Raw genomic sequence first — 24,270 nt, forward strand, 5'->3', positions numbered from 1 at the left:
ACTAACCGCTTTTTGCAAGCTTTATAACCATCGTGATTAAAATCTAAATACGGGATAGATAACGCAACGCGCGCCGCATACTGGTAAACGAATCAAAAACTGTCTTTTGTAATGTTTTTGAAATTTTGCTGTAACATTCTCATAAAATATTACAATTCCATATTTCAATAATGTCTCAACAATATTTCATTGCAACTTGCAAGATTGTACAATAACATTGCTGCAATGTAATTGCAATGTTCTGTGCTGTATGGGTTGTATCCCCCCCATAGAATTATAAAAATTACCAAATTATCATTTTATTCCAAATTATTATTGATCCTCTTTACACATATCTATGATTCAAGTTGTGCCGAGGTTTGCAGAAAGGTGAAAGTCACCGCGGAATCGGACGATTCGTTCGATTCAGCGGCGGACTACCTGCCTGCGTACTTACCTGCGACATCCGAGGTCGTGGCACCTACGCGACGGTGCTCACCTCGTTTCGCAAGGTGCGTGAGGGGTCCGTAAGGGAGCGCGCGTTTCCCCGCACCTGCGGCCACGCTTGCGCGTCGGACCACGCAGCCGGGAATGGTGGTGGCGGGTGTCCAGGAGAGAGGGTGCGAGGTAGCCTGCTACGGCCGGGTCGACGTCGACGAGAGCTGTCAGAGCGGCGTCGCGACGCGAGCCTTCCGCGTCCTTTGGTTTCATAGATAGCGCGCGCTAGTAGTTCAAACCCGGTACAGGTGTGCTCCATTCGACTGGAAGGACCGGAAGAAATCCTCATCTGTTCTCATCCTTACATTAACGAACGAAGATAAAGCACGACGGACGGCCGTCATAACCGCGAAGGAGTCCACAGAGGGACGTCGTCGAAGGCGCCACGGCGGCGTAACAGGTATGCGTTATCATCCATCTTTCTTTCTTTCGCGGTACCCTCGGTATTTTGAGATTCCGAAATAAAGAAGATGAACTCGGAACGATTCGTATTTCTTATTTAGGTAATTTATAATATATAATACTGTTTTCCCATAACAAAATACTGCCTTTCGCGACGGATTTCCTGTTGCGTCGCACTACAGTGACGTTTGCGCCTTATTGCACATCGATTATGTCGTCGATTAATCGATGACGATCAAACGTAATTGTTCGATTCAATCGACCGTAGCAGTCAATGAGCGTGAGGTAACTTTCGTGTCTCGTTGAATTAATTAGTTTACGTACACATCTCGCGCTATCTTGATTTATAGCGTAATGGTCGTTCGTTTTATCTCTCATGAATGGTCGCAAAAACGTTGAAAGTTATTGATAGTTATATGTATATATAAAACAAATAAATTTTAGACTCTCTCTCTTTTTCTTCTTTTCTATAATTGTAATTGGAATTATTCTAATTATCGAGAATGACGACCCGTGTTTAAATTTCTTAAAGGTATAATCTCAATTTTCTTTTTAATTTTTAATTTTCAGAATTATTATAAAAAATTATTGAAGATTTTGTAATCAATATACCCATACAGCGCAGAAAATTGCAATTACATTGTAGTAATATTACAATCTTGCAAGTTGCAATGTAATATTGTTGAAACATTATTGGAACATATAATTGTAATATTTCATGAGAATGTTACAGCAATATTTCAAAAGCATTACAAAAAACAGTTCTCGGTAATCGCTAGTTTGTTCGTTTACCGCTATGCGGCGCGCGTTGCGTTATCTAAGTTATCCCGTATTTAAGTTTCAGTCACGATGATTACATAAAGCTTGCAAAGAGCGGCTAATAAGATTAAAGATATAACTATTTTTTTATCAGTTTAATTTATCCGATACAATCCCAACACAGGGAATTCAGATATTGAACTGATTGTTCAGTAATCAGATACATAAATATCCGAAAAAGTTAAAATTATTCGTTAATTGTCTACTTAAGATATAAAATAGAATCTAATATCTATATAAGTAAAATTTTAACTTTTATGAATTAAATTATTTAATCATTACCATTTTCTTAAACTTGTAAATTATTTATAAAATAGCAATGTTAACTAGATAACAGGAAATTGTTAAATAGTTTCCATTCCTATATAAAACCAAAAATTTGATAATAATTTTTTAATATGCACGATATTTCAGATTTTAATAAATGTACACTTCGAAAATATATAAAGACATCCAAGAGAGAAAAAACTCATAATTGCGTAAATTCACAACCTTTTTTTCTTATTTCTCTTGGATGTCTATATATTATCAAAGTTTATCTATCAAATTTGAAGCGTTCTGCATATTTGTAGCAACGCATTTCAATATTACAAATACATTGCACCGTAACATTACTGTAATCTTACATTGTAATATTTCTAAGGGCGGTCATTTCAGCGTTGCCGCAGTCTTGTAGTAACATTGCAGAAACATTTCGCAACTTCCATGCAATATTACAATGTTTCAATGCAAGATCTATGCAACGTTTCTGCAATCTTTCGGTGCTGTATGGGTAAAATGATTAAAAAACATAAACTATTAGATTTGATATTGAAAATTATTAAAATCCTTTATTATTTTGTGATATAAATTGTGTAAAATAAAAAATTATTGAAAAAAAAAGTAATTCTCATAAAATTGTCCGCGATATTTTCATAGGACAATCGAATACACGCTATATTTAACTTGGTATTATTGGAAAGTAAATAATTCATCGACTTCGCTAAATTAATTCTTCTTGAACGAATCGAAAATAAATTTATTCAAATATTAGTTTAATACCATCTCCAACAATATTTGCGAAAATTCATGATCTTAATGAACTCAGCGCTTGAAATAATTCAAAAGCACGAAACGCGGAGTTTCCTCGAAAAGAATACAATAAGTCAGATCTAAGAAAGTCCGCGAATAATATCTTTATATTCATTAATCGTATTATATTCCTACATTTGTAAAATACAGTTTATGTTGAAATACTACCGCTCTGCGGTTTGATCTGGTAGACAAACAGAAGCCGCCATCATGTAATTTTACTGAGAAGATATGATAGTTGCAACAAAATTCTAATATCTCGTATGCGTAAACGAAATAATCTGTATTGAAATATTGATTAATCATGACATTATCTTCTTTCAAAATACATTGCTTTCAAGGAAAATTGAATCTTTCATTACAAATACTTGGCGGTTTGCTAATATCGTCACATATACAAAATATACAATTGCTAGAATTACTAAGATTAATTTCCACGATAGATTTTTTCTTTAAAAAATTCTGTTGTATGTATATGCGTGATACATTTCGCAAAAAAAATATTTATTATCTCATTATAATATAACACATAATACGATATAATTATATGTATAATAGTAATACAATATATAATACAAATATTTTTAGAGAGTGCTTGATTTTATAATGAAAAACTGATTTTTTTCTAAATAATCAATGAATTTTTATTATCGAAATTGAAATGAATTTCATGGATCACTCGATATAACAGTTATACACATATGCAAAGTTATACAAATATACAATTAATTGATTGATTTTATATACGATATAAAAATTTGCACGGTTTTTAAAAGTTTATGATCGTTATAATGAGAAAGGAAACAAGAATATATATTATTTCTCTTTCTCTCTCTTTCTTTGTCTCTCTGTCTGTTTCTCTCTCTTTCTCTGTAATATCTTTCAGAGAAAGTATTGACTATACTCGCGAAGAGCACATAATCGTAGTTCTCTAACCGGCTAATAAAGATCCAGAATGGCTCTTTAAAAAATACATTTTCATGGGCTATCAGTTCTCGAACGAGTGCTCGAGCCTTTCTATACAGTCCTTCTATGAAGGACTTTAATAGCGTGAAACGTAAAATACCCTCGCTTTTTCATCATTATTCAGCGGCGTCGATAAGCATTGTATTCAAGTAAGAGCACTCATGTAATAATAGTTATTCGAATGATAATAATTCTTATTGGGGCGAAAATCAATATCGATCGTTCCAAGAAAAGAGCATTCAAATTGTCCGATCTTGCGATAAAGAAATGCGTTACAAATGCGTGTATTAAGGCGAATAGTATTTATAATCATATGTAGATATAGAATGTAAATGTATATATCTCGATATAGCTTTAATGGTGTGACTATACTTTTATTATAAAATATACATATTAAGTGTATACAAATATGTATATGGTAAACTGCATGATGTAACTTTTTAATATTTTCGTGTATGCAGAATGATCTGATAGTATATTTAAAAAGAAAATATATATGTTTGCTTTACGTTAATTTATTTTCCAATTTGGTTACATAATCAAACGGAATTATACGAATAAATATTTTAATACGTGAGCAGTAATAAAAAATTAATTTTCAATATATAATTATCGTGAGATAATATTAAATTTTATACATACTTATAGCAATAAAAATTTTATTTAAAATTTGTTGTTTTTATTTTGCTTTACATTACTGCTTAGAACAATGTTATTCAAGACTGCAGTATTACTGTATGAAAAATTATTTCAGAACAAATTATGTTACTAGCAAAGAACGATACGTCGTCGCGCGAGAATTTTGCTTAAGGAAGATTAGTGCCGATCAGGAACGACAGTTATTCAAATAAAACTTTACATGGATAAAGAGCTCTATTTTTCTGAAATATATAGATTCATTTATCATTGTTATTTGTCACCTGAAACTTTGCTCGTCTAAACTTTAGCTAAAACTCACGAGATGAGATTTCCTTGAGAAGCTGGTGGCTATATTTCGCATAAAAAACACGCCATTCCCGCAAATTAGGCCGCGACTATCGATGACGAAATATCTCGTGAAGAAATTGCCACCGTTTAGGAAATAGGTCCGCCATAAATCGATTACACGGTAACAATATTAAAAAGCTATTCATAAAGTTTCGCTGTTGCGCCATAGCCATGCTAATATTTTCGCTCTTCACAAAAGATACTTGCATATTCGCATGAATATTGATATTCCAGCGAGCGAGTATGCGAACGATACGGTTATTAATTTAAAAGAGAGAAAGAGAGATAGAGAGAGAATCTCGCGCCTTCTAATATTTATGGTAATCATAATCGCCGTCCGACGAGGGAATTCTGCCAAATGTGTTGAATCACGAGTATCTTACAACTAAATTATATAGGCCGTAAATCTGGAAGCGTCGCCATTCCGTAAATGCCTTTCATATTATATAATTTATATTTATATGAACCATAGATCAGTGATGAGAGTAATTTTCTCTATCTCGTCAAACAGAGAAAACGTTCATAAAAATTCATTTCATATAAAACTTAATTGCTACATATGATTTTTGTCGTTATGGATTCTATATAAATCTATAAAATTTTTATGACGTCCTCAATATTTATTGTGTTATATATAAACTCTGAAATATATAAGAACAGGTTTTTATTTTTTCTAACTTTTATCACTTTATTCGATATAATATAATAATTTATACAATTACAATTTTTTAAATTAATATTCTCTTTTATGTATTCTTTCAAAGAGCATCTATTCCTTTCTTGCTAAAGCAGTTAATACAAATTTAAATTAAATTTGTTCGGAAAAGATTCATGTTCCCAGAATTATACATCCTTTTACATTTTTGAAAATTTCAGTAATACAAGTCAACGCAGTCAAAACTGTATTCAGCCATCTTGTCCGACTCTTTTATCTTTTATCCTATATTATTTTTAAAACAATTTTTAAAAATTTAATTTTAAACGTGTAATTCTTTTTGCGTAATATTGTTATCTTACTTGCATTTTCACGATCCTTATGTAGAGCATCGACTTTTGTCAATTTACAAAGCTCAAATATCTGAAAACGACTTTATATCACACATCGTCGTCGAGCAAGTTGTTGTTGCTGCTCGAAGTCCGTGTGACAGCTGCATATCGAATTCCTGTTTCGAGTATTCAACAAGTACCTCGCGAGAGACGGTCGGGCGAATCGAGCCGACGCGACGCGTCGATGTAGTCCGAAAATTCCGAGTGCCGCATCGACCGAGTCGAGTCCTTAGTTCTACTAAACATTCCGCAACTTAATTACTCTAATAAATCGAGAAGCGTTGCGTTACAACAAAATTAAAATTGATGAAAGTTAGTATTCGCTAAATTCTAAGATTACTTTCACTTAATTTAAAGACAGAAAAATATATAATTAAGGGGGAAAGGAACCAATGCATACACACGCAAGAGAATCATTTTTATAATTATATGATACAATAATATAATATGTTAATTATTCTTTCGATAAAATTGAGTATCTAACAGAGAAAATATCGCATTTCTGGGCACTATTAAACTACATATATGTCTTTAATATAATATATAAAAGATATTTAATTTATTTATTGATAATAAAGATTGATAATATGGTGTCATATCATCGTCATATTGCGCAGTATCTACCGTATATCGTGAAACGTGATATCGAGCACGTAAAATAAATTCTTAACGAGATGCTTTCCTTGAGGGAGAGTGTCCAATACGTTTAAATGAAGTATACGCGAGCTACGATGTCACTTACATTTTAAAGAACGCATGCTTCAAAAAGAAACTGGTGCAGGAAAGAATACGTGAGCGGAGTATTTTATACACTAACTAGACTGAGATTTCATATTTTTGCCGTCACACATTGGACATCGTATCTTTCACATAATAAAAAATTCACCAGAATCTTGTTTATTTACGACATGTGGAATATAATAAATATTATACATTTTTTTGCCTCGCAATAATATAGCTATATAAAAGAACGTGCAAAGATATATTTTATATCTATATACAGTTAAAAAAATATTATTTTTTTATTTTTTTCTCTGACAATCCTATTTAAAAGATTATATAATATATTCTCAGAATTCATAACCTTATTCCTCATAATCTCATTCCTTTCTTGTCATAGCAGATGTGCTATTTAGTACAGATTGTGCAAACTTTAATTGCGCTCGTCAGACAAATAATTCAACTGGGGAATTAATTATGGATCATCATCGTCGCAGCTTAATGCTTTAATGTCGAATTTTATCAAGAGACATATTAGCTTAGCTTACGAGCTGAAGATAATTTTTCGAAGTTGAAGAGCTCTCGCTCATGCCGTCAATTGAAGAGTACCATTTGCGACAAACGTGGTTCACCCGAGGGTAGTTCTCGGGAAAATGCCGTGACCAATTAACGTCAGTATCATATCTTTTCGAAAGGAAAGATATATCTGAAAGCAGAAAAACAAACGAAAAAAAGGAGGGTTTAGATACGATTTAACAGCAGTGATAAATTTGTCGGGGGCGATGCGTGGCGCCAGGCGTAGAGTCGCAGGCTGGTAATCGAAAGATTCCAGGTTCGATTCCGCTCGGATCCCATCCTCCCATATATATATATATATATATATATATATATATATATATGCCTCCAAAAGTGGTTTTCACACATTATATCCTATATAATGCCTATATTAATTTATCATATATTATCCTACCCAATACCTATATTAGTTTATCATATATTAACCTATCTTGTAAATCAGTTGATGGCCGTATGACGAGTATTTGTCGGAGCCAATCTCCATACGAAGAAGAAGAAGATAAATTTGTCGGGGAGAGATGACGAAAGGACTCTTATAAGAGATGACGAAGTGTCTCTTATAAAAATTAAATAATTTGAAATGAATTAGAAGTGATGCATTTTTGTGAAATTTTTGCGAGTAAAATTCTTTTCTTTACACAATCTTATAACGATTTTAGAGGCCCGACAGATCTATTTTGTTATATTTACTATACATAATTGATATAGCGTGTGAGACGCCACAATATAGAAACAAATATTTTAAGCAATATTATACATATTTTTTTTTTCGAACGAGAAGTGAACGTTAGAACGTCATTATCATTAAAATGCCACATTTGAAACATCGTGCTTTTTAACCCACGACAGCTTGCGAAAATGCTAAATGCTGTTCGCCAACATTCTAACGCGAAGTGCGCAATCTCAAGAAAATAAATTTCTACGCGAAAGAATGTCGTCAAAGATGTCAGCCTTCCGGGTCTGAGAGGAACAGAGAAAAAGAGAGAGAGGGAACAAAGATAGAAGAGGGTGCTGCTGCACGTCGCTCAATTAATCCCTACGCTGTAATTGCAACCCGCTCTCGTTATATCCGCGAAATTAAACTCCGCATCTTCTTGGCGCGCGTCAGCCTCCTTTTCGAACATTAAGACCGGTGGGTCGATTGCTTACATTTTGAGACGGCTCGTTAATCATACCGCAGCTATTTAAGCCGTGAATGGAAGTTTCGTCGCGATGCTTGTCTTTAACGAAGATGCATTTCGACGACAACGATGCCGAACATGGCTAAGTTATACTAATCCTCTTTTAGAAATCATCTCACGAGACACGTTTTAAAGGAAATTAACATTACACCGAAAGAGCCGTTTTTTTCTCGCTTGATTTGAGAAACAATTTTTATCTCAAATCTAAATAAAAAAAAAAGAAAAAATTTCTTGAAAGAAAATTGTCTTTTAAATTACATATTGATAACTGTAAAGATTACAGATATGGATTTTAAAATTAAAAGAATCGTGAAACGCTCTCAATTTAATAATTGGACATCGCATTATTTCGTTATTAAAAAAAAAAAAGAAAAATGTACGACATAGATAAGCGATCTACTCGCGGCGACGAACGCGCTTGTTGGTGAAACTCTCACTATCTTATATAATTTTTTTTTTTATCGAAGCACTTGGTTTCTCGAAATAATATTCGGCTTGCTATTTTTCTCTCTACTCCAGATACTCCGTCTGTAATAGATAAACCTCAAAATTACGATGAACGTTCCGCTAATGAGGATTCCGTATGCGCTACGTATCTCTCTAACGATTTCATCTTATACATGCAGCACGAACACGAGTGTTAATTCAGTTTGGTAAACCGACGCTTGTACACACCTAACGACAGCATTACCCTTTAATTATTCCTTGGCCATTATCGGCGTATATGAGCCTTCATTACAGAATTAACTTTCGCAATTTATCTAAATATCGATTATTAATATTTTTGTAGAGGGAGAAACGTAAAGTTTAAATATTTTAATGATGGTAATAACAAAGTCTCTCGGAATTGCTACTAGGAATAATTTTTAGTTTTTTTTTTATTTAGGATCTAGATATTTTAATAAAATTAACTATTTGTTTTATCTAACTCTTTATCTTTTAATTGTTTAATGACCAAGTTTTTTTTATTTCTTCACAGTTTTCTCTACATCTTTGAAATATACAAATTTTTAGTTTTTAGCAGGGATTAAATAAAACTGTTAACTTCTATAAATAAAAATTATTTGTGAACTTTTAACTTTGAAATAATTTTTTTTTGTTTTAACTTTTTAATATCTAAATATTGCTGTAAAAGTTTATTTTTAACACATATTTTACATTCATTTTTTAAAAATTCTGAAGAAATACATATTATTTAAAGTTTACTTTAAGGTAAAATTAAAACTTGTTCTAATTAATATTATTTAAGGAATTCAAAGCAGGATAGACATATAAGAAAAAGCAGGTTATAATTTTTTATATGTTTTATTTTACGAACAGCATATAAGAAAAAATTTGAAAAAAACATAAACAATAATAACATGTATTATTCAGTATTTAACTTTAAAAAAGTCAGATATTTTCCAAATTATTTTCATCGATACATTCGTTCTCATGTTATTGTTTGATCATCGAGAGGAACTTACTTTTTCAAAGTAGAATAAAAATTTTGGTTTATCCGTAACTTTTTTCCCGTAAAGTTAAACTAAATAAATAAAAGTTTTTTGTTTATTTAAAATTTTATGAATAAAAATTTTAGTAAATAGACTTTATTTTATCTGTTTTTTTGGAAAAAAAGATTTAAGTATCAAAAATTGCTGTTATTTCAAAACTGATTGTAAATTTTTATAGTTTCGTTCAATCCTTGCTATATTGTTTTGATAAATAGATAAAAACATTCCATTATCGCGCTAGCAATCTAGCTATCGAATAGTTAAGGCATTCTGTTTAGGGCTATCATTTCGATCACCAATATTGCGTACCGTATATGCGTGCGCAAGTGTGTATGCTAAACATGAATATAGGTAATATTGCAAATGTCCACAAATTCCTGTACAAATCTAAAGATCTACTGTGAGACAAAATAAAAAAAAACCGAAGTTTTGATGCCTTTTGTCATTTAATACATACGTATAAAAGCAGCAACAGGTTCTTTTGCAGCTTTTGGAAAGTATATGTTGCATTACCATTTTCGTATTCTCAGCAGATTTTATCGAGATATTTTTATCCAACATACGCCAACACATAAATTTCGGGTTTTTCAAAATAAAATCCGTGTATAAGAATTCTTCTGTATAAGAAATATTTCTATTGTTTGTAAATGAAAAGTATCTCGCGCAAAATTGGAATCTTTATAAGAGAGTGTGTAAGAACTTTTAATTAATAAAGAATTAATATTTTAAGAAAATATAGAAGGAGAGATTATAAAAGTTAGATCTAAAAATTATTATAGTCATGCGAGAAGAAAAGACGAACATATACAAGAAAAGGAAAGAAGATTGCAAGAGAAGAAGATCAGATTTGTTCAAATAAATACAAATGAAGTCTCTTGCGTGGAGAAGATCTAAAATGCTGAATACTCTATATCTGATAACGACGATGCATCTTATTTGTCTTTGCACCGTGGAGTATTCGAAACACATTTGACAGACGGAACTTCGAGTGCGAATTCGTAACAAACTTGCCGCGCGAGTTAAGCTAACAATAAGAAACGCGCGGACAGCGAAGAGACAGCGAGATGCAACGTGTGTGGTTAACGTTCGTCCCAATGTGTAAAGGAATGTCGATGGATGCTGAGTCTTCGTGTCGCTATCTGCATCGCCGCCTATCATCTTTGTGCTCCACTGGCATGCGTGAAAGCGTTGTTCGTCTTGTCTTGAGAGAGAAACGGCGACTCTGCTAATGAATCGGCGCTACTCGCCTGTAAGTATAAATGGTTCAACAAAGGACACGATCGATAAATTCCCAATAATGTCAAACTAGTCCGAATACATTAGGTACATCGGATCTTATTCGCTCGATACTAATTGGTTTTTTTTTCTTATACATATCATTCGCGATTCAAATTCTAAAGAAGCTTTAATTAATTCTCAAATAATTCTACAAGTTATTTAATAAATTATTTTTAATATTATATAATTATATATACAGGGTGTCCCCAATTTAAATGGCAAAACTTCAGGAGCGTGTAGAGGATCGAAAAGCTAAGACAGAAAATCCTTTAGAGATTGCTCGTTTTTGCTTTATTTTGGAGAAAATCACAAAAAAAGAAACAAAACAAGTTTACGTTTTTTTACTTATTTATTTACATTTTATTTATGTTATCATCTATTTAATGCAGATATTGTTCAAAATGTTGCCCTCTTGCAGCAAGCATTACATCTAGCACTGATCTCATTAATTGCAGCTAGACATTGTTCTAGTGATATTTGGTGCACTGCATCTATGATTTGCTCTCTTAAATTGATTGGCACCGAATAAACTCAAGAGAGCAACTGACAATGAGAGATTGAAGTTTTGCAATTTTCTCTAAAATGGGGCAAACACGAGAAAACCTCTAAAGGACTTCTTGTCTTAGTTTTTCGGTTCCCTATACGCTCTTAAAATTTTGCCATTTAAATTGGGGACTTAAGTGCGGTAAGGTAAGTCATAAAGGTGCTTTTTTCGCATTAGTATGAGAAATAACTAATTTTGCATTTTTTGCTATAACTTTGAAACAAGCGACTTTAGGGCCTATGTGTATTAAGACTTTTTGACTTAGAATGACAAAAAGAATACACAGTTTCAATGTGGACATCATGTTGCGGGACACCCGATATATATATATATACACATATATATATATACAGGTTATCCCATTTTAAAAGTTCCATCCTCATAACTTTTCAGGATCAACGTTTGAAGGAAAACGACTCGCATAAAAGTTGTAGAGAACAAACGGGGCTATCTAATACTGACCTTGGATTTGACATTAAAGGTCATTTTCAAGGTCATTTGAAGGTCAACTTCCGTTTTTTAAGTAGAACTCCCTATTTTTCATTACATATTTTTGTAGCTTATCTCGACAGCTTTTCAAAACACTATAATAAAGTATTTTTTCATTAAATACTTTTTGAGTTATTTTATATTTTAATCTGACATATTTTGATATAAAAAACAAAATATTTTGTAAAATATTCAGTTTTCGATAACTTTATCGTAATACTTTTATGTACAGAATAATGAGACAAATCAATTAGTGCCAAAAAAACAAATAATTGTTTAAAAAAATACATTGTAAATAATTTTTTTAAAAACAATTATTTTTTATACTAATTGATTTGTCTCATTATTTTATACATAGAAGTATTACGGTAAGATTATCGAAAACTAAATATTTTACGAGATATATAATTTTTTATGTCAAAATATGTCAGATTAAAATATAAAATAATTTAAAAAGTACTTAATAAAAAAATACTTTATTATAGTGTTTTGGAAAGCTCTCGAGATAAGCTACAAGAATATATAATGAAAAATAGGGGGTTCGGGAGAAAACGGAATTTGACCTTCAAATGACCTTGAAAATGACCTTTAATGTCAAATCCAAGGTCACTATTAGATAGCCCCCTTTGTTCTCTACAACTTTTATCGGAATCGTTTTCCTTCAAACGTTGATCCTGAAAAGTTATGAGGGTGGAACTTTTAAAATGGAACACCCTGTATAGCATATATATTTTTTATATACAAGGTATAACTAAAATAAGGGGACAAACTTTGGCAAACAACTTCCCTACACCAAAACATGAAAAAAGCTTCATATCAACATATATCCGCAAACCCACTATTACTGACAATGAGATACAGCTCAAAATGTTTATAATTACCCCGATAGATGGATAGATAAAGCAAGACTAATTGCATGGACCCTACGATATCCCGACCTCAATCCTAAATTTTTATCTGTAGAGATACTTAAAGCCCTGAGTTTATAAAGTTCAAATCGACAACGAAGATATGCTACGCCAACGCAACTTTGCTGCTTGAAATCATTTGCAACTTTTTTATTTTCCATTAATAAATATTTGTTTGAGCTGTATCTCATTGTTAATAACAGTGGATTTGCGGATATATGTTGATATGAATTTTTTTCATATTTTAATGTGGAGAGCTCGCGCCCGAAGTTTGTCCGCTTACTTTAGTTACACCCTGCACAGTAAATACTGAATAAAATTTTATAATACGCAATTTGAAAAATTATAGAACTGTAGAAATTACAGATTAAAAATTAAACGAAATAAAAAACCATTTGCCGCGAAACTAAAGAATTAGTATAATAGTCGAATCTCCAGCTATTTTGGAGATAATTTTTTTCCTTGAAACAAAAATGTTGAGAGAGATTAGTTTTTACAAGTTTTTACTTTTATCCATCATCTTTGTGGCTAAACCTCAAATTATAAATTGATTAAGGTAAATTTCATTTGATATTAACTGAAGAATATAGTTTTGTTAACCTTTTAATTTGACGAAGTTTAGTTTGCGGAAAAATCTTCTTTTTAAATTGCTTGTCATTCGGAAATTATTAATGTCTTGAAATTTTCATTGAAGAAATAATTGTTTTTAAATTGATCAGAGAATCTGCTATTAATAGAAGGATTTCCCGCGGTTTTGAGATACTCTGTAATGCACACATATACGTATCGTCAGCTACAATTACAAATTACATTTCAATAATATCCAGTACGCAATTTCTCCAACTTGACATATTGATCGCAGATTATAGCTGTTTCTGTTCTCGAAGAAAGAATGAAAGCTTTTTGCCTGTCGTTCTGCGTTCACTTAACTATCTCGTTTCGATCTCCCCTGTTGTCATTACTCTTCGTTTCTAGTTCCTGGGGACTTTTACGATTCATATGCCATCTCTTGTACGTTTGTGAACGGACACGGTTCACTCGGCACGCATAAAAGACGGAAAGAACTGTTTTTAGCAGGCGGGCCAATCTCTCGACTTCGGCGTAAGCGAGAGACGGAAAGAAATGGATTCTTCCAGATGAAGTGAATCGAGGGACTTTATTTCGTAAAGGCTGTAAAGAAAAGTTACGACAGATGTTTTATGCATCTGTCTCTCTCTCTCTCTCTCTCTCTCTCTCTCTCTCTCTCTCTCTCTCTCTCTCTCTCTGTCGGTCCACTTTGACTATAAGGCATGAGCCTTTTAAGAACCACGTAACGGAGACGTCGGATATGTCCGGCTCCAACATGCTCGTGATCAATATGCACGTGATCAATTTTGACGAATAGGTGGTCTCGATAACCGCATCCTAAAAAACCACTCACTTCTCTTATCTTGTTGCACGCGATAATCGCTTACGTTATTTCCTTGATGTTCCAAAGCATAATTTCGTTTATTTTCTTTATTCATATCATAATTACTTTTAGCTACAAGCTGAACGATTAAATAATAATGTAAAGATAAATTATGAGTTGTCTATTTTCTCTCGCGAGATGATCATTTAGAAATTGTATTAATGTCGTTTAGAGACAAATTCTATCTAATTTATTAACGCTATTAATCGTCATTCGATCTCCCAAGCATCATCCTGAAGTAATACTTGAATACTCATATTTAAGCGTATTTGTAATGACGATCATTCTGTCAATTTTATCCTTCCAAACTCTTGTTAATGATTATCAAATAATTACTAAATATGTTTTATACATATAGTTATTAAAAACAATCATACTTTATGCTTTTAAACTTTTTTTAGCTTTTAAAATATATATCATCTTTATTAACTCTGGAGCTCTTCGAATATCAAAATGATAAATTACTCGGTATTGTCCCTGGAAGTGATTTGAATGCACTGTTGAATTTAACGAAACAAAATATCATAGACTCTTTTTTGACCGATCGTGACATTCGTTTCTCAGGAAAGTTCCTCACTGCGGCGCGCAATCTCTTTTCGAGAACAACGTGAAAATTTCGCGCGCGAGGAGATTCTCTCGTCGCATCTAACACGACGGGCGCAATTACACGCTCGGCGGTTGCACCCGGAGATGTTGTATTATAAGATATAAGCTATTGCGATGGGGCATTGGGGAAAGCGTAAGCTCTTCGAGAGCTTCGCTGAGCATTTTGCCCTAGGTGAAATCATGGGATACAGGGTGTCCGAAATTTATTTCGCATTTTTTTTTAAATTTAATTTTTGACATTAAATTTCTTCGTAATTTAACTTCAAAGATATTAAGATTCTGTTAAAATGAAATTTGTTTAATTTTAAACGAAGAAAATAATGTTTCGTCATAAATTCATATGGACTCAAAGATGGAAGATCTTGACATTAAATATGTCGATTAGCCAAACTTAACCTCAAATTAAGATTTCATTATAAAAAGTGCAAAGTTTACTTAAAATGTTAAACGAGAAAACTAATGTGTGTGTGATTTATTATAGATATATACGGTTCAAGAATTTAGTTTTCGACAAGGCCACTGTTTTTATTTATTAGTTCCTTCAAAATTGTTGGTTTTAATTTTATTTGAAATTCTCATTTCACAAATAAAATAAAAAGTAAATGAAAGAAAGAATGATATACACGGAACACCCCGTATAATGCGAAACAATAATCTTCCTTCTCAGTTAAACGCACACGGTACCTTGCGTTTCCACCGTACGAGACTGTGTCGCGGCGGAAATGTTCTTAACGATCAATAAACAAGCGTCTGATTTCATAAACGATGTCAAAGATATCTGATTAATTTGGAGAAAGTAGCGAGGCTAAGTTTCATGGAAATGGATCTTGAGGAGATGCAATTCGTGATAAGGCGCAATATCACGAACTCTTTTTTCTGATGTGTACTCACGCTCACAAGCGCGGGGAGATTACCGAATTAAATTAAATTAAATTAATGAGGCAATAATCGTAAAAGACGAGGAAACGCTTCAATCAAATTAAATTACAGTTCACGATTAGAAGGAAGAAAGTTTTGTTAAAATTAAAAGATATATAAGAGTAATTCACATAAAATTAAACGCAGCTGCTGTAACACATTATTTTTAGCATCTATTTTTCAAACGTGTGTGAAGTTAGCCCCGCACTTTTTGAATTTTATATTTTTCTCAATTATGCTGCATTGTGTTACGTTTGTGTCAATTTGTGCCGCAAACTGCAGCTCAATAACATAAAGCATTTTCAGAAAAAATGAAGAAACTAAATTTCTGCCAGCCCCGCACTTTTCAAATTTCGAATTTTTATTAACTACGCTCTATTGTGCTACGTTTGTGCTGATTTGTGTCACAAAAAAAAAACTCGATAACAATAGAAATTAAACAACAATAGAGATAATAACAAAAAACAAATGCTCGCTAGCCCTGCACTTTTTCGCGATAAAACTCAAGTTTTTTTCCTAAATTCGTACCAATTTGTGCTGTGTTGTGCCGTTGAAAAAATTTCAATATCTTATTCCGTTTCGCTAAAAAGAATTCACAAAAATAGGTAAAAAAACATATATAAATCATACTGCAATGCAAATATAGAATTTCTGCAAATTGTGCTTTTTTACTATGTTAAATATAAAGTAAAAGCAAAAGATAAATATCTCAAAAAACTTAGGGGTTGATAAAAATTCATGAAAAAGGGATGGGCTAAATAAAAAAATTTGACATTTTTGAATTTTTTTTTGATTGTGTCGGATTGTGCTAGAGCAGCACAACAACTTTTCCAAATGACAAAATTTCCTCAGGTCGCTAGATTTCGCAGTACAGACAAAGTTAGGAATCAGACGTTAAGAATAAAAAATTTCAAATTCTTGTAACTTACGAACGCTGACAGATAATCGAATCCTGCGAGTTGTGCTGAGTTGTGCTATTTAAAATCTACGAGGCACATGCATAAAAAGCAGGAATTATCTTGAAGGTTGATAAAAATTCTTGAAAAAGGGGAGAGAGTGAATAAAAAATTTGTCCTTTTTGAATTTTCTCCAGTTGTATCAAATTATGTTAATTATGTTATAATTTTATACTTTTTTTTATATTTTTTAATTATATATTATACAAAAAAAAAAGATAGTTTTTATATTTTTATCAACATGTACAGACACATTTTTAAAAAATGTATATGGTATAATATATAATTAAAAAACACAAAAAAAGTATAAAATTATATCAAAATAAAAAAAAATACAAAATAACAAAAAAAATAAAACAAAAAACAAGAAGGAACCAAATTACCGCTACGTCCACGTCGTTAGTTTTGGGTTACGCCAAATGCGGTTTCTATAAGATCAATGAACAACACATGTCAACTGAACAGAGATAAATTCAGAAAAGTTAATATTTCAAATTTCTGTCACACAAAAATCAATAAATAATCTACACGACATTTTATTATAAAGAAAAGTTGTACTCGCTTAACATAATTTAGCACAACTGGAGAAAATTCGAAAATGTCAAATTTTTTATTTACTTTTACTCTCTTTTCGAGAATTGTCATCAACCCTCAAACTAAACCGTGCTGTTTATGCATGTGCCACGTAGATTTTAAATAGCACAACTCAGCACAACTCGCAGGATTCGATTATCTGTCAGCGTTCGTGAGTTACAAGAATTTGAAATTTTTTATTCCTAACGTCTGATTCCTAACTTTGTCTGTGCTGCGAAATCTAGCGATCTGAGGAAATTTTGTCATTTGGAAAAGTTGTTGTGCTGCTCTAGCACAATACGGCACAATTAAAAAAAATTCAAGAATGTCAAATTTTTTTATTTACCCCATCCCTTTTTCATGAATTTTTATCAACCCCTAAATTTTTTAAGATGTTTATCTCTTGCTTTTACTTTATATTTAACGTAGTAAAAAGGCACAACTCGCAGAAATTCTATATTTACATTGCAGTATGATTTATATATGTTTTTTTTATCTATTTTTGTGATTTTTTTTTAGCGAAACGGAATAAGATATTGAAATTTTTCCAACGGCACAACACGGCACAAATTGGTACCAATTTAGGAAAAAAACTTGAGCTTAATCGCGAAAAAGTTTGGGGCCAGTGAGCATTTGTTTTGTGTTATTATCTCTATTGTTGTTTGAGTTATCGAGTTTTTTTTGTGGCACATATCAGCACAAATATAGCACAATAGAGCACAGTTAATAAAAATTCAAAATTTGCAAAGTGCAGAGCTGGTAGAAATTTAGTTTTTTCATTTTTTGGGGGAAAATGCTTTATGTTATTGAGCTGCGGTTTGCGGCACAAATTAGCACAAACGTAGCACAATGCAGCACAATTGAGAAAAATTAAAAATTTAAAAAGTGCGGGGCCAACTTCACACACGTACTTTTCAATTATTTTATCTAAGGAAAAATTTTTAAATTTTTTTCAGTAAAAATGTAATTATACGTGTGAAAATAAATATTTATATACATATACACTTTACATCAAAATTTTTTTATTTATATCGAATCGCGTACTAATATTTTTTCAACGATTCATGAGATTTCTTTTTTTGCTATTAAAAAACACAAAAAAAGTGGAATTCTTTGATCGCGTATCAACGGTTGTTAATCAGCGAATTTTTTTACCGCGATGGGCAACCTCGTCGCTTCCGAAATCCGATATTAAATTTTACTCGATATCGAAGCTGAGTCTACATGTCCCCAATTCGCCGGCCGTACACGGATAACGTCTTACTTAACCATTCTGTCGGCTGCTGCAGACCGGGATGAATTTCCATGCATTTGGTTAACAAAATTGAATCGCGGCAAGGTGAGCAGCCGTTGAAAATACAGTTTTCAATACAATACAATGTACAATACAGTTTCTTGCGTATAACATTATCTATGTAGTATTTCGTTATCCGTTTTCTTTTGTCAGCATCGTCAATGCTTATGACATTGTATGAATTATATATATATTATCATAATATCTTTTAATAATCTATTAATTATTATATTATATTACTGTGCATTTTCTTTAAAGATTTATTTAAATTATGCATACATATCTTTTCTAAATAATTTTAAAATAATTTTCGCTTTATTTTTTTAATAATGTCAAATTTAATCAAGCGTATGATTTACGTCTGACCATACCGAGGGATTATCTACTCATCTCTCTCCTCAATTATTAGTTCCGATTACTTAATACTTAATTAGCTAATTTTGCCTCGATCCGTGATAAATATTTTTACCACGATATTTCATGAGAATGAGGATATTTCATGAGTAATGCGAACTATATAATGTAATTAGCGAACGCTATAACAGAATACAAATGCGGATGAGACTTGTCTAATGATATGGATGGAGGGCGAACGTTATTATTTGAGCGCATTATAGGATGTAAATTTGCACGATATGAAAGGTTTGGCATTAAGGAAAGGGAGAGGTGGAAGGGGGGGGGGAGGGGGAGCGGATGATTGATACGTCATCGATACTCGTGAATTGACTGCAAATCATAATGCCCAAACGGGTCACAACGTATCTGATGGGAGAGCATGCTTAGCGTAAACGCGTTATCCCGATTTGATTAAAGATTTAACGTGTTACCTCATAAAGTCATAAATCATCCCGCCGTAATAGGAACGTGTGCGTGCGTACTTTTTTTTAGGAACAATCGATACAACGTCACGCGCACACCGTGTACGACGTAACATACCGAGTACTAAATTCCGATAGAACATGCGACAGAGATTACTCTAATATAATTTAAGAGAAAATGAAAAAAGTTCCTTTTTCTCCCAATTCTTCAATTCGTGTCTTAAATCAGTTCATAAAATGTAGTGAGAATATCATACAAATGTCGTGATTAAAGTTACGTTTGTAACTAAAGTATTAATTTGTTAATTAAGCGACATATTTATAATTATTTTGAAAAAAAATGTATTCTAAATGGCAATTTATATATCCAATTTTTATTTCAGGTATATTTCTTTTTGTCTAACACAATGTCTATATTAATGTAACTTTTATGCTAAAATGAATGTCTTTATCCATACAGCACAGAACATTCCAATTACATAGCAGTAATATTACAATCTTGCAAGTTGCAATGTAATATTGTTGAGACATTATTGGAACATATAATTGTAATATTTCATGAGAATGTTACAGCAACATTTCAAATGCATTACAAAAAACAGTTTTCGATAATCGCTAGTTCGTTCGTTTACCGCTATGCGGCGCGCGTTGCGTTATCTATACCGCATTTAAGTTTTAGTCACGATGATTACATAATATTAAAGCTTGCAAAGAGCGGCTAATAAGATTAAAGATATAACTATTTTTATCGGTTTAATTTATCCGATACAATCCCAACACAGGGAATTCAGATATGGAACTGATTGTTCAGTAATTGGATACATAAATATCCAAAAAAGTTAAAATTATTCGTTAATTGTCTACTTAAGATGTAAAATAGAGTCTAATATTTATATAAGTAAAATTTTAATTTTTATGAGCGAAATTATTTAATCATTACTATTTTCTTAAACTTGTAAATTATTTATAAAATAGCGATGTTAACTAGATAACAGGAAATTGTTAAATAGTTTCCATTCCTATATAAAACCAAAAATCTAATAATAATTTTTTAATATGCACGATATTTCAGATTTTAATAAATAAACTTCGAGAATATATAAAGACATCCGAGAGAGAAAAAACTCGTAATTACGTAAATTCACAATCTTTTTTTCTTATTTCTGTTGGATGTCTTTATATATTTTCAAAGTTTATCTATCAAATTTAAAGCGTTCTGCATATTTGTAGCAACGCATTTCAATATTACAAATACATTGCACCGTAACATTACTGTAATCTTACATTGTAATATTTCTAAGGGCGGTCATTTCAACGTTGCCGCAGACTTGCAGTAACATTGCAGAAACATTTCGCAACTTTCATGCAATATTACAATGTTTCAATGCAAGATCTATGCAACGTTTCTGCAATCTTTCGGTGCTGTATGGATAAATTCTTTTCAGATACGACATATTTTATATTCAAAATGTTAATTTATACCATTTGCATGCAATTCTATGGAAATATCTGAATTTGCAAACAAATCTCAGACGTTTCATATACGATTCTTTGCTCAAGAATCCCTAGATCAGATATCTATTGCGAAGCTTGGATTTCCCAGGATGACTCACGCGCCATTGGAAAGACAAACTTGCATCGTCGAACGAAAAGGCGAACGACAGAAGTAACTCTCGAGGATTACTTTCGCACAAGTTTGTGTATGTACGAAGTGTTTATACACGCGCAATCGAAGATACCGAATGTATCTCAAGAATGGGATGCACTATCCGCATTGTTTGAATTCTCAGATCGAAGTCTGAGAGATATTTGTCACTAGTAAACTCTCTTCAATTCTGAGAGAAAGTAATATCTAATTCCAAAAAAATATTAGTTCTTTTCAACGACGTAAAAATTGTTTGAGATGTAGAAAATATTTATATGTAACGTAATGTGTTTGATCGATAACGAATAGAATATTTAAATGAAACCATAATATAATTTCCGATGATATAAATATTTGCAATAAGGATCATGATATTTTTCGTCTGTTGAGAAGAATGAGAATTTCGAAACGCCAAAAATTTTATTATTTTTTTATTAGAACGTTAGAACTTCGTAAAAATTGAAAGTCACAGAAAACTTTAATTTTATTTTTCGCTAAATTATCCTTTACAAAATTAAGCCATTATTGTATTTTGTGTGCCTTATATATAACTATACACTTAGTGGATCGTTGTTATACAATTATGACAAAGTACCTTTTTCAGGACAGGTTAGATTATATGTATTGGGTTTACTTAGGTGTAACAAAAGTTGTTTGCGTTCAAAACAATGATGGAAACATTAATTAATATCGGAGCATCATATAACTCATATTACTCTAACTTACTGTTGTAATAATTATGGTAAGGACGTACAGTTATATAATTTTGTTATCCTTTAAGAAAAAAGAGATTATATAAATGATATACATAATAACGATAATAATAACAAGGTGAGAAATATTATTAATACATTATTATTATCGATATTATATTATTTTTCATAATATGTTTATTAACAATATGGTTATTAATAATAGCAATTGATTATATTATGAAAGAAATATAATGTTATCAACGAAAATCGCTCGTACATATCCCTTTGTACTTTGACCTTATATTTCGTAGCTGTGCTTTGTTAGCAGATTTTAATTTTTGCGAACGGCCTTCTTTCGAAAACTCAATTTTTTTTTTTTTTTTTTTCTGGCGCGTGAATATCCTCTGTGTTTGTACGCTTGTTTATATCTCTGGGGAGCGGGCGAGAGACGAAAGGAAGAATCCAGAGTAACGAGAGTGTAGGATGAAATTGGTGTGCTGATTGCATAGCGAGCGAAATATCAAATCGATCGATAACCAATTCATCGAGTGAGTCGAATCAAGTGAGCGTTACGAAACGCTCTCAACGCTTATGATACGTATCCGGGAAAATAGATTTTTATTTTTCAAAATTCAAAAAGGTATTTTTTTCCTAAAAGCTTTTTAACATACATTCTTATTTTTTTCAAACATGCGTCAGCCAAGCTATAAGAAATATCGTTTTGCAAGTCTAATTTTATCGGCCGGTAATATATGTCATTCTTGCGTGATTTCCAGCTATTAAAAAAGGGAAAGGAGTAAAAATGAGATATGTAGAAGCAGGTTACGATGTCTCAATGATTAGTCGCAGTACATTTGTTGATGGGGTACCGGAATATCTTGAATATCGTGAAAATGCGTATCGTCGGAAAAGGGGTGGAATCATTCGAAACAGAAAATGATCTATGACGCAGAAGGTGGCATCACAATGCTAAACAACACAATGAATCATATGGCTATTATATACTGGCCGATGAAAGACCGGTAATAAGCGATAATGCGAGCGCCGGCAATGCGTGAGCGAGATAGCTAACTGAGCGAAATAAAGGCGCGTTCTGACGAGCGTTAGGGGAAAATGATCGCGAGAGGAAAACCGAAACGTATAGAACAATCGATCGACCAATTTGCCGCGTTCTATCGAGCGAGCGATACGTTTGATATTGTAAGCGCTTACAAAACGCAGAAAGAAATAACAGGATACAAAATAGGAGGACAATAATAAATACTGTCTTAAATATTATTCTGATTTATTTATTATTTGAGCTATAATATTCTCCAATAGAATATAAACCGATAAAAAAGGACAGTAAAAAGACAGTAAAAATATTATTTTGCATATATATATATATATATATATATATATATATATATATATATATATACATACAGGATGTCTTAGACCATCCGTATATCCCTTTTCTTTCAAAAACTAAGCATTTTAGAGAAAAACGTTTTCAACAAAAATTGTATGATTTTGAGAGGAACATAAGATGATGTCATTGGTTTGACCTTGCATAGCGTCGTTAAGGTCAAGTCAAGGACACCTTTAATTTCTTAAACGGAACCCTCTACTTTTTATTGCATATTCTTATAGCTTATGTCGAGAGCTTTCCAAAACACTATAATAAAGTATTTTTTTATTAAGTACTTTTTGAGTTATTTTGTATTTTAATCTGACATATTTTGATATAAAAAATTAAATATCTTGTAAAATATTCAGTTTTCAATAATCTTACCGTAATACTTTTATGTACAGAATAATGAGACAAATCAATTAGTATAAAAAATAATTGTTTTTAAGAAAATTATTTACAATGTATTTTTTTAAACATTTTTTTTTTTTTTTTGCACTAATTGATTTGTCTCCTTATTCTGTATATAAAAGTATTACGGTAAGATTATTGAAAACTGAATATTTTACGAAATATTTTATTTTTTATATCAAAATATGTCAGATTAAAATATAAAATAACTCAAAAAGTACTTTATTAAAATTACTTTATTATAGTGTTTTGGAAAGCTCTCGACATAAGCTATAAGAATATGTAATAAAAAATAGGGAGTTCCATTTAAGAAATTAAAGGTGTCCTTGACTTGACCTTAACGATGTCATCCAAGGTCAAACCAATGACATCATCTTATGTTCCCCTCAAAACCATACAATTTTTGTTGAAAACGTTTTTCTCTAAAATGCTTAGTTTTTGAAAGAAAAAGGGTATACGGGTGGTCTCGGACACCCTGTATGTATATATATATAACTAAAAATAATACTAAAATAATACTATATACTAAAAATAAATTATCAATTAATAGAAATGT

At 31.7% G+C, this 24,270-nt stretch overlaps 1 protein-coding gene across 2 annotated transcripts in view; it reads left to right on the forward strand.

Moving 5' to 3' along the window:
- The first annotated feature begins 635 nt into the window (after positions 1-635).
- LOC138931925 (uncharacterized) overlaps positions 636-24,270 on the forward strand; it is a 93,988-nt gene continuing 70,353 nt past the window's right edge. The window contains exons 1-2 of one of the 2 annotated variants that reach the window (XM_070293210.1): positions 636-877; positions 10,519-10,988. The gene's annotated coding sequence lies outside the window, so the exon portion shown is untranslated. The remainder of the gene's footprint in view (positions 878-10,518; positions 10,989-24,270) is intronic. The other variant, XM_070293209.1, reaches the window with a different exon arrangement.

The sequence above is a fragment of the Polyergus mexicanus genome, unplaced genomic scaffold (assembly GCF_030449975.1).
Source record: "Polyergus mexicanus isolate NDT 795.1 unplaced genomic scaffold, iyPolMexi1.0 SCAF_3, whole genome shotgun sequence".
Classification (NCBI taxonomy): Eukaryota; Metazoa; Arthropoda; class Insecta; order Hymenoptera; family Formicidae; genus Polyergus; species Polyergus mexicanus.